This window comes from Cupressus sempervirens, chromosome 3 (assembly GCF_028749045.1).
Source record: "Cupressus sempervirens isolate cs-2001-9-10 chromosome 3, ASM2874904v1, whole genome shotgun sequence".
NCBI lineage: Eukaryota > Viridiplantae > Streptophyta > Pinopsida > Cupressales > Cupressaceae > Cupressus > Cupressus sempervirens.
Window position 1 is genome coordinate 313,170,058 of NC_143120.1, and position 12,772 is coordinate 313,182,829.

Consider the following 12,772-nt stretch of genomic DNA (forward strand, 5'->3'; position numbering starts at 1 on the left):
CCCCCCCCCCCCCCCCCTAAATCAATCTCACTAAATTCCAATTATAAAGATAACTCAATTAAAACTTGATTAACTATTAATTAGTTTATCAATAATAATGATTCTTTAACCATGATATAAATTACTACCAATTATACCCCTTCATTTAATGACATATAATATAAATATCCACACTATACTTTGAATAATCCAAAGCTTTATCATTACAACCATTATCATAAAACTTATTAATTTATTATCAAATAATAAATTTACTTCAAACTTAAATCATATCACCTCAAATCATAAAATTTAAACTTATAAATATAACCACCTGTGATTTACATGGAGCCGTGCACCGATGGCTCATTAAGAGGTCGTGCGGCAGTTGAATAAAGACCACGCAGTACCGTAGTACCACGGCTGGTACGTGGCGACATCATAATGAATCTCTGCAAACTTCGCAGACCGAACGCTGTCAAGAATAGGTTAAGAGGGAATACGGGGGGGTGCATTTGAAGTTAAAGGCTGCGCGATGGATAAAGGGTCTGTCGGGGTCTGTGAAATTGGTGTGGCGTGGCTTATTTTAAACTCGCCCCCACACATCGTAGTAGATACAGTCATATGTGGCTCAATAATCCGCCACCATGGAAAGATGGTGAGTATGGGGTGGGGTAACCCGCCCCCCCAAATTGTCATAAAATGGGTTTTCGCACAGGTACCCTACGATGCGCAGGTATCTTGTGCTAAAATAAACTTTGACATATTGCAGTGGGGAGGCGTGAGGACATGCTCCGCCCCCATTTAATATATATATATATTTTTATAACGTTTCTTAAATAACGTTTCACAATTCGCATTTTAAATGCGATTTCAGATTTAATAAAAGATCATTCAGGCAATTACGTATATATATATATACATACATACATATGTATACGTATATGTATATATGTATATATATATATATATATATATATATATATATATATATATATATACATATGTATACGTATATGCATATATGTATATATATATGTGTGTGTGTGTATATATGTATATGTATATATGTATATATATGTGTGTGTGTGTGTGTGTATATATATATATATATATATAGTACTACTATTTAATTATATGTATGTAGATTTGAATGTATATGGATTTTTTAGAGGAAACATATTTATAATAAAAAAAAGGTTTCTAATTCTTTTAAATAAGAATTTCTCTTAAAATAATGGTCTCTAAATTACTCATAGTATTCGTTCCTCAGATTTACCTATTAATTTGTCCAATAGGTTTGATCATAGAATTAATCTTACAAACTCATGTTTAATCAAATCTTTGAATCCAATACGATTCGAACCCAAACCCGATTCAAATCTAAATTCTCTTTAATTGGATCTAGGGTTTTCTAATGTTTTCTACTCAACCATTAACATATCTAGATTTCAATTCCAAATTTTAAATTCATTCATGGAATATAATCAAACACATATAACAAACATGATGAAGACAGGAAGAGAAATGGTGCAAAGAGAATATGTGATTATCATGAGTGCACCTGGACACTGATGCTAATCCGCCATGCCTCAGAAGTCCATAGAAAATCCTCTTTTTCTCCATCATCCGCGATTCCTTCAAGATCCAAGCCAATCGAATCCTCCAAGTGACTAGATGTGCTAGAAGGAGCATAGAAGCATATAGAAAATATATGAGCGTGAAGAAGAATATGAGCTTGTAATTTGCAGCTTCCATTCAGCTTCTACCTCCCTTGTCCAAACACACTAGGAGAGCCTCTATTTAAAGGCCTCTAAGATGCATCTTGAGTGTCTCTAGAAACAACTAGAAGATAAGCATGACAACCAAGCATGGGTCTTCTCCAACCTTCTAGATAAGTCTTAAGGTTGTAGACACCATGTGCTCAAATAAAATGCTAACTTCTAAGTGTAGACAACTTGTGCAAACTTAGAGTGCAAACTCCAGTGTTATCTACATGACAACTCTCGAGAATTTGCAAACTCCTATGTGAGCAAATATTAAAATAATGCACATTAATTAATATAATATTTAATTTACTCTTTCCAATTTAATTTATTTATTTATTAAATCTCATGCACCAACTTTTATAATTCCACTTTTCAATCTTAATATATTTATATTTTAGTCACATGAAATTTAGAATCTTTTATTAATTTAAAATATATTTTCCACTTTTAAATTTCATTTTCCAAAACTTAATTGTTAAAATATTTATTAGCTTTAATAATAATATTATTTAGTCATTTATTTAAAAATGAGCTCCAAATAAATTATTATTAAAATAAATATTGTCACATTCCAAATTTAAACTTTAAACTTTTATTTTCAAATTTAATTATTTTATTTAATTAATTTCCCAATTAATTAAATAAAATAAATATTAAAATACCATATTAATTTTCCATTTAAATTAAACCATTAATTAAATCTTTTAATTAGGCTTAATTAATAGAAAATGCACCAAAGACTCACAAGGTACAAATATGAAAACCCATCATAGCCAAAATACATACAAAATCAAACCAAGGGTTTAAATCATGAATTACGTTATACAACGTATTCAGAGGGTACTCAACTCGGATACTTGTCCTAATTTTCCAGTTAGAACAAATGGCTTAAAGGGTTGGGATTTGGACTTGAGAATTTATCTCCCCTCTCTTATCATTGAGATAGTGTGATAGGGTACGCTCATCCTGGCAATTCAGGGAAGTCGATACTCGGTACCTGCAACCTACATAAAATCCACGCATGTACAAGCACAATATATACTAAGCTAAATAGGCAATGGCAGGAAGTGGTGCATCGTGTAGATCCCGACTAGCAGGTGACTACGACTCCCTTCCTTAACCACATCAGACACGCCATACAAAAGCAAACACGCAAAGCAAACACACACACCATACACATGCAAGTATGGGGTAAGTATCCATAATAAAACACATATGATAATAAATCATCTTACTAATCATCATTATTAACTGCAAGCAATGTAATGATCATCATCAATAATTGCGAACACTAAAATATTCATCATGCATACATGAACTATAAAGTCTAAGTGATCTCATCACATAATAAACTGAATCCATAGCACAATATCTGATAATCTCATAACAATGCTGCTAACCATTAACATAAAACTAGCTCCAAAAGAGTTCAACAATGTTAGCAAAATGTGAACTAGGGGGAGGCACTACAAAGTGATAGTCGAAAAAAATTGAAAAAGTGAAGGAACCCAAAATTTTCAAGAAGATAGGCTCCTTGACAAAAAAACTAAGATCTTATACTGATAAAATCCTCACCTTCAACTCCTCTATTTGCTAACTTGTCTTCCGTAGTATTTCCTTCTCAATATATATGTTGAAATCTAGTTTCTTTGAGTTGATCAATTAAACTAAGAACATAGTTGAGTTTAGAGTTCATCACCTAGTTTATAGTTTGATGTTTTCTAGTAGCATTTATAATGATTAGGGAGTCTCCTTCTATAATCATTCTTTTTATTCCTTTTTTTTAAAACTTAATTTTAATCCTTCTTGAAGGGCTTCTAATTCCACTATGTTATTTGAAGAGATACCTAGAGGCTTGGCTCTTTTGATAATCCACTCTCCAGTTTATGACCTTATTATACATCCTATTCCTGCTTTTCCTAGATTACCTCTCCGTTGAAGTTTATTTTCATCCATCCTTTTGAAGGTGCTTCCCATTTACATTCTTTCCTTTCTTTTTGGTCTTTTTTCTCATATATTAGTAGGGGGTTAATTAGAAAAGCTCAATTCTTTTTCATACACCCATCTCATTCTGAGAATGTCCCTTCAATTTTAACAATTTCTCTTAAATAGTTGTTCATAACTTCAATGATACTAGTTTCAACCTTGTTTAAAAGAGAGTTCATACTTAGTTCTGTGTTACTGAAGATGTGCCTATTTCTCTCTTTCCATATTTCCCACATTAGTATGGCTAGGGACGTATTCCACAATTTATCATATATACTAGTATTGTTCTTATTAGGCCAACCTAATAGATGACTAGAAAGATCCTCAGGAAGAGGTGAAGTCCATTTAAGTTTTTGACAAAGCCAATTCCAACATTCTTTAGTGAATGGAAAACTATAAAGGAGATGTTTCATAGTCTCAAAATTTTATTTACAGAGGCAACATCTTGACAGGCCTTCAAATCCTATTTTTATGAGTCTGTCCACTATTAGGATTCTTTTTTGTATTGCAGCCCATAAGAAGATGTCTGCCTTAGGTAAGAATGTTGCATCCTAGCATATTAATGTTTTCCCATCTTCATGAGTTAATTATTAGATTATATCCTAGCTTGACTTTGTATGATCCATCTTTGGATGCTCCCCATATAAGCATGTCTTCACTAATTTTATGATTCACCTGCCGATCCTTAAGGATGTTTTCAAAATTCTCTTTATCTATAGGAGAGCTGTCTACATTCTCCAAGGTTCTCCATGCCCAAATATCTTCCCTGTTTACCTTGTTGATGAATTTGTAGTCTGAAACCTTCAAACCCCATAAATTGATAAGAACATTCTTGACATTATTAGGAATGTTAGTATTAGTTAGAGGAGGTTATCCATCATAGGAATTTTCCTAGAAGAGGGCATTATCTCCTCTTCTAATGTCCCAAGTGACATATTTATTGATCATTGAATAACATCTTACCATGAAATTCCATGTTTTTGACCTTTCTGGTGGATTCAAGAGTTCTGAATAAAGATGTTAAATCATTCATATTTAACTATTTATTATACAAAATTTTAGCCCAAATTTTCCCCTTTCTTGATACATTCTCCATACTAATTTTTCTCCCAATGCCTCATTTTTCCAACTAAAGTTATACCCACCTAATCCCCCTTGATCCTGAGGATGACATATCTTTTCCCACTTTATTAATGCTAGTTTCTTTTTTTCATTTGTTCTACTCCAAAAGAAATTTTCAAGTTTATCTTCCAATTTTTTGTTCACCTTCTTAGGTAAAGGAAGGTAGGAAAATTGATAAACTTAGGGATTGTTGAGAGAATGGATTTAATTTTAGTTTCTCTACCTACTTTTGTTAGCCATTTTTATTTCCATGTTTGTGTTTGTTTATCAATTCTATCTAAGATATTGTCCCATATGTTAGGATTTAACCACAGATAGAAATGATAATTAAATGCAAATATAACTAATAATAGAAAATAATAGATCACACAGAAAAGAACACAAGACACCAAGATTTAACGTGGTTCACCCAATCCCTAGGCTATGTCCACCAAACAAAAAGTTTGATATTATTACTGTCCAGTGATTATAACCTGATTACAATCTGTAACCCCTTACAACTCAATACTGCTGCAAGAACCAATTTTGCATCGCAACTATATAACAATCCCTAACCCTAAGCTCTTTTATACAAGTAATTTTACCACTTTAGGGTTATAATCAATAATTACATGTCACCACAATCCAACAATCTCCTACTTGGGGATTGATCATACTCTACACTAAACAACAATCTCCCACTTGGAGACTGATCCTGTAGCTATGTCGTTACTCCATGAGGCTTCCACTAGATCAAACCACCCTGGACTCTGCTATTCTTTTATTCATGTTCAGTTTAGAAGACCAACCAAATCTGAAGAGGAGTTTAGCTTCTCCCTTTTTACTACCTTTGTCAACATATCTACTAGATTTTCATTTGTATGTATCTTCTCCAGCTTTAACTGTCCATCCTCCAAAACTGATCAAATGAAATGGTACTGCAACTGTATGTGTTTGGTCTTTGAATGCAGAGCTGAATTCTTTGCAAGATGAATGGCACTTTGACTATCTGTAAACAAATAATTATTCTTTTGAGGGTGCCCCAATTCTTCCAAGAAGAACTAAAGCCATATCATCTCCTTGATTGCCTCTGTAGTGGATAAAGCATTAACCTTTTGTAACCTAGAAACCCAGCTCATGGCTGCCCCACCAATAGTAAATACATAACCTATAGTACTCTGCTTGGTATTAATATCCCCTTCCAAATCTGAGTCAACATAGCCCTGTAAATCAGTAGTAGAGCCCCCAAAGTGTAAACACTTATTAGATCTTCCTCTCAAATATCCAAGAATCCATTTGATGGAATTCCAATGCTCAATTCCTGGATGACTCATATACCTACTAATGACTCCCACTGCATGTGCAATATCTGGCCTAGTACATACCATAGCATACATCAAGCTTTCTACAGTTGAAGCATAGGGTACCTTGGACATCTTATCCTCCTCTTCCTATGTCTTAGGACACATCTCCTTAGTCAACTTCAAATGACTAGGTAAAGGTGTGCCAACAACTTTAGCATTCTCCATAGAGGAAGTTTGCAACACCTTCTCCACATAATAAGCCTGAGATAGCGTCAATGTTTTGTTCTTCCTATCTCTACAAATCTTCATACCAATGATTTGTTTTGCTGCCCCCAAATACTTCATAGAAAATGCATGTGCTAACTGGCATTTTAGCTCCGTAATGTGATCCATGTCAGACCCAACTATAAGCATATCTTCAACATATAAACATAAAATAATGTAGCTGTGATCATTTAACCTCTTAAAATAAAAACAATGATCTGAATGACACCTGTGATATCCATGCTCATGCATAAAACTATCAAATTTCAAATACCATTATCGAGGTGCCTGCTTCAAGCCATATAAACTTTTATTCAATTTGCACACTAAGTTCTCCTTACCTTTGACCTCAAAACCCTATGGTGAGCCATATATATCTCTTCCTCCAAATCACCATGAAGGAAGGTTGATTTGACATCAAGCTGCTCTAAATGAAAATCTTCAGTAGCCACAAGACCAAAAATAGTATAAATAGAAGTCATCTTAACAACAGGAGAAAATATCTCATCAAAATCAATACCATTTTTCTGTGCAAATCCTTTCACAACTAACCTAGCTTTAAATCTTTTCTTACCTCCTTCCTCTTCTTTCAACTTGTAAATTCACTTATTCTATAAAGATCTTTTACCTATAGGCAACTTGCATAAATAACATGTCTTATTCTTTAGCAAAGAGTCCATTTCATCTTTCATTATAGACTCCCACTGAATCTTAGTATCCACCTACATAGCTTCATCATAACATTTAGGTTCACTAGCATCAGTAAATAAAATTGAATACAAAGAGGGAGAGAATCTTTTTGGAGGTCTAATTTACCTTGTTGACTATCTAACATTCACTGGTGTGTGTGGTATTTGTTGTTGTGGTTGTTGCACATCATGAGGCATGGCTAGAACATCAACTTGTGGAGTATCATCTAGCACTACATAATCATCTTCTTTCTTCTCATGTTGCTGCAACAGATCTTTGTACAACACTTTCTCATTGAATATGACATCCCTTCTTCTTACAATTTTTTGATTTGAAAAATCCCAAAGCCTATAACCAAATTCATTAATGCCATATCCAAAAAATACACATTTCTTTGACTTAGCTTCTAGCTTGGTTCTATTTTTAGAGTCTATGTGAGAAAATGTTTCACAGCCTAAGGTTTTGAGAAAAGAATAAGTCACCTTCTTACCAGTTCATGATTCCTCTGGAATACCACAACCCAAAGGAGTAGAGGGACCTCTATTAATCAAATATACAATAGTATTGATAGCCTCTGCCCACATGTATAAGGGAAACCCAACATGCAACCTCATGCTCCTTGCACGCTCCATTATAGTCTTGTTCATGCGTTCAACCACTCCATTTTCCTGTGGAGTCCTTGGAACAATTTTTTGTCTATGAATACCATTAATGGAGAAATAATCTTCAAATTCATGACTACAATACTCACCACCATTATTAGATCTGAGACATTTCAATTTCTTATTAGTCTCATTTTCAACCAAGCATTTCCATTTCTTAAAAGTTTGAAATACATCAGATTTCTATCTAAGGAAATAAACCCATACTTTTCTAGTTGCATCATCAATAAATGTAACATAATAATGAGAGCCACCTGAGCCAAACCCCATACATCTATATGCACAAGCTCTAATTTCTCCTTTTTTTTTTCCCTTCCCAGTCTTTACAAAACTCACTCTTTTTTGTTTTCCATACACATAAATTTCATAGAAATCCATATTACTGGTAAAACTTTCTTTGAATGAAGTACTTTCATACCTTTCTCACTCATGTGCCCAAGTCTGTTGTGTCACAACGCTATATCAAAATCTATAGTAGCTATTTTTTCTCCCTGCTCAACTGTAGCAATTGTTCCTGAACATTCATATTTCTTTGAAACAATTAAAGTAGAAGGAACAATATGACTTGTACAAAGATATAAGGTGCCCACTTTCACACCTTTTGATACTACAAGGGAACCTTTTGAAAGATTGTTAGATTGTGGTGACTTATCAGGAAAGTACTGTACATAATTCATAAATTCTTTGGGGCTGAATTTTTTTTTTGGGCCCTATTTTATTGAGATATTGGGCCGACATGTAATTATTAATTATAACCCTAAAGTAGTAAAATTACTTGTATAAAATAGCTTATTTCATCCATAAATATGCTGATTTAATCCCATAATTTTTTCTTATCTGTTGTTTGTGTAGGCCAATATACATTAATTATTATTAACTAGAGATTATGTTCGTAACTGAATGCTCTTCTCACCATCCAATTATTGTTCGATTCTATGATTTTGATGTCTACTATCCACATGTTCTAGATGACTCCCACTCCTCTTGAAGCCCCATTTGATTCTCTAATTTCTATTTTCCATCTATGTAGTCTCTTTCCTAATTTGTCTCCTTTTTCTTTATTTAATTTGGTTTCTTGTATTAGTATTACATCTGATTCAAATAAATTGAGATTGCATTTTAGCAACCATCACTTTCTAGGGGCGTTCATGCCCCTAGCATTCCATGTTGTAGTCCTCATTGATCACTGGGAAGGCTCTTCCCCTTCCTTACATTTAGGACTTCAAATATCTTTCTCTGCTTCTTTGATTTTCCATCTACCTCTCTTACTTCTTTTAGTGATTTTCTTCCTCTCTTCATTTTTTGTTTGCCACATTTTGGAGTTCCAAAGTCCTCCCAATTTATGGAAATTCCCATATTTTCCATTAAATGCTGATTGTTGTTTGAATTTGTTTTTTCTTCCTTATCTTCACCATCATCTATTAACTCTTTAAATATCCGATCTTCTAATTCCTTATCTTCTCCATTATTTCTTTGTTTCTCTACTTCATTGATCTTCTCTATTCCCTTTGATTTATACATGTCATCTAGAACCCCAAACTCTTCCCATTTCTCACTATGCCCAATGTGTTCTACTTCTATGCTTTTCTCCCCATTTGTCAATTTATTCTCTAGTTCTTGTGATTCTATGAATTCTACTACTTCGAAAGGAATTAAATATCCCTCTGTATCAATTTTTTCTTCTCCAATGATGTCTTTCCCATTCATTAGTGTCTGCCAAAATTTATAACTCTTTTTCTTTATTTTTTTTTTGAATTGTTATGTTGCTCCATTGAGCTAAAGAAGCTAATGGGATTGAGCTTCCACATTCCTGATTCTCCCCTATCTCTTCTATTCCTATGATGTCTTTAGTTCTTATTTCTATCATTATGTTTTATGATCTTGATTGTTTCCTGCTACACCTTGTTTTAATAATATCTCTCCTTCTTTACTTGGATTCTCTTTATTAATTATTTCCTTGTTCTAGGTTTCTTCTATTCTGATTTCTTTTGATGCTTCTCTAATATTGTCCCCTAATTTCCACCCCTTTAATTCTGTATCAACTAATTTTTCTTTTCTTTTTTCCCTTCCTTCTCATCTTGATGTTTCCCATTTCCATGATCAATATGATATTGTTCTCTTATGATTATTGCAATGAACAACCAATTGAAGGAATTTTGGATTCAACTAAGCTTAAAAACTAATGTAGATAATTTTCCTTGTGTATGAAATTGCAATTGAAAAACTTGGAGAATCCATTTGAACCTGGTGCAATAACCAGGCTTTGGAAAAGGATAGAATAGAGTGAAGTATTGTATGAATCAATCTCAGAATATTTCAAACTTGTTGATTTATGTCAAATAATGATATCGGGGTCGGTGGAAGATGAAAGAGTTTTTAGTGAATTGGGATTTTTGAAATCAAATATTAAAAAAAAACTAGATAGAGATTTGGAAACTTTCTTGAGGTTGTTTGTAACTTGGTACAATGTTATAGATTTTCATTATGATACGACATTCACAATTTGGAAATTCATGCATGAAAGATGAGGGTGTTTCAACACTTCAACACCTGGTGTTATTACTACTAGTTTTGAGACAAATGATAGATCTTATTCCTTGAGTCAGAATGAAGATGAAGTATTTTATGATTTTGAATACTTGACTCAGAATGAAGAGGAACCTATTACTAATAATCAAATTTAGGAGGTGGATTCCATGTGGGATATAGAAGTTTCAAACTTCTCACCGAGTCAATGAAGTGATTTAGCATTCAATTCATGGGTATTTATACAAAAAATTAAAGTTCATATGCTTTACTTATTGAATGTTGAATCCTATTGTATTTATGATTTACAAAACTATTTTTCATGTTTTTTTGTAAGTTTGTATTGTATTGAAATTTGGAAGGATAAAGACTAAGACATTCACTGATTTGAAATAACCAATATGAACCAATCAACTCACAATACTAAGTGAGGACCTACTTTATAACTCTTTTGTAACACGTAAAAGACTGATTTATAATTATTTGTTTTCAACTATATGAACATCATAGAAAGTTTTCTTGACCTCTTAAACTTTGAACAATGTCTTATCCATTATTATTACCATAATTGCAACAATACAATGAGGATTTTGACCTATCTATGTAGCTTATAAATAGATATATATGTTTGATTTCCTAATCTTTCTTCTTATAATATCCTTTATTACAACTCAATGATTCTATAAACTCATAAAAGTATTTACTTGATTCCTTAAATCAACAACCATGAAATTATATACACTTAAAGAAAACACATATGAATATTTAAGACTTGCTTAAATATTCACAATATCACAAGATATAACCAAAGGAGACAAGATTTAGGACAAAATTTTCCTATAAATTTCTTATATTAATTTGCTTGATAGAAAATTGAAATACATTCACTATAGATATGAAACTTAACAATTGTCAATAACTAAACAAGATTTATCATTATATCTCCATTGAAACAAAAATCTTAGTACAACCTAAAAATTTATAAACTAAAAAATAAGACATGGAGATAGTTGCAAAATTGATAGTTGGTAGCCTGAACTCTTCAGGATCCATGTCTTTTGTAGTGTAGGAATATCCATAGTGGGTGAACCATAAAGATAAGATATTCTATTTAAATAAAATGACCTTTATCTATTGGCTCAAGGGTAAAAACACAAATCTGTGTCACCGTTTGTGATACCAAAACCTGTTTTGGTCAAATCTCATTTCTCTATCAAAATTCATTTTTTTTCAAAAACTAAAAATACCCTTTTATAGATCTTAGATTCAATATCATCATTATATAAATTTTTGAGTGTTTTGATTAATTGTAATATGTTATAATCTTAAAGTATTATAAGTCGATATTTCAACATTTCAGAAGATGCTCCCTCAAAAAAGGAAAAAAAATAGTAAATCATATCAAAAAAATTAAAAAATTATATTTATCTCTAGAGGAGAGAATCCTCTTCACAAATATGTAATTTTTTTTCAAGAAGGTATAGATTTGATAGGAAAGTTTTGACAGGAGGAAAAAACTATTGGATTCTGATAAGGTTGAACTTGAGTACTTATAACAAAGAAAATATACATCAAAAATAATTATTTATTTTTTTGTGCACTAGCTATACATGTGATCTATAAGATATTTTCAAATCAGAACAAAAAAAGATGATTTGCATATACTTTTTTGACGGGAACTACACCCTATATTTTTTATAGTTGAAAAAGGGACTTCAAAATAAAATAAAATGAATAAATTCTTACTCAAAAAAATTATAAAAATTATAGGCATAAAGTTCATCCAATTCTACACATTTCATTAGTTTACATCATCTTCATATTTTAAACACAAATACCATTTTTTTTGTCACTAATGTTGAACTGTCACATTCTGATATCATGTTTCTTTATAAAAGGTGACACAGGTTTGTGCTTTTACCCTCAACATAAACTTTACCCAAGTGTTCCAACTATCTCCAAATGACAGAGCTTGAATATCCCCAATAGCTTCCCAAACATCAATTTCTCACTCAGTTGGTCACTCTGCATCTCTAACTGCATCAAGCTCTTACAATATTTTACTTCATTTGGCATCTATCACTGCCTTTGATTTAGATATGTACTTGTTTATATCCATCCAAATTTTGTATCAAGCATTAGTAACCTCATTAAAAGCAGATATATTGACCCCTTCATACAAAACTACAACAACTTTTTCATTCTTTAGTATTGGGTCAAAAGAATCTGACCATTCCTACTAATCCTTAAGCTTTCCTTCATCATCCATAATGGAGGGAATGAAACCATCAATACCATGAGTAAACACTTTGATTTTACTTTGAGTAACCTAGGCCTTACCAAAAATGAAAACATATAATTCCTTTACTTTAATTAGCATCTTCCTAATACAAATGATCTTGTCTAGTAAGTTAGTTTTTGTAGCCATCAATAACACTGATTTTTCAAAGAATTGTGTATATGGGCACCATTTGTTAAAAAGAGGAGAAAG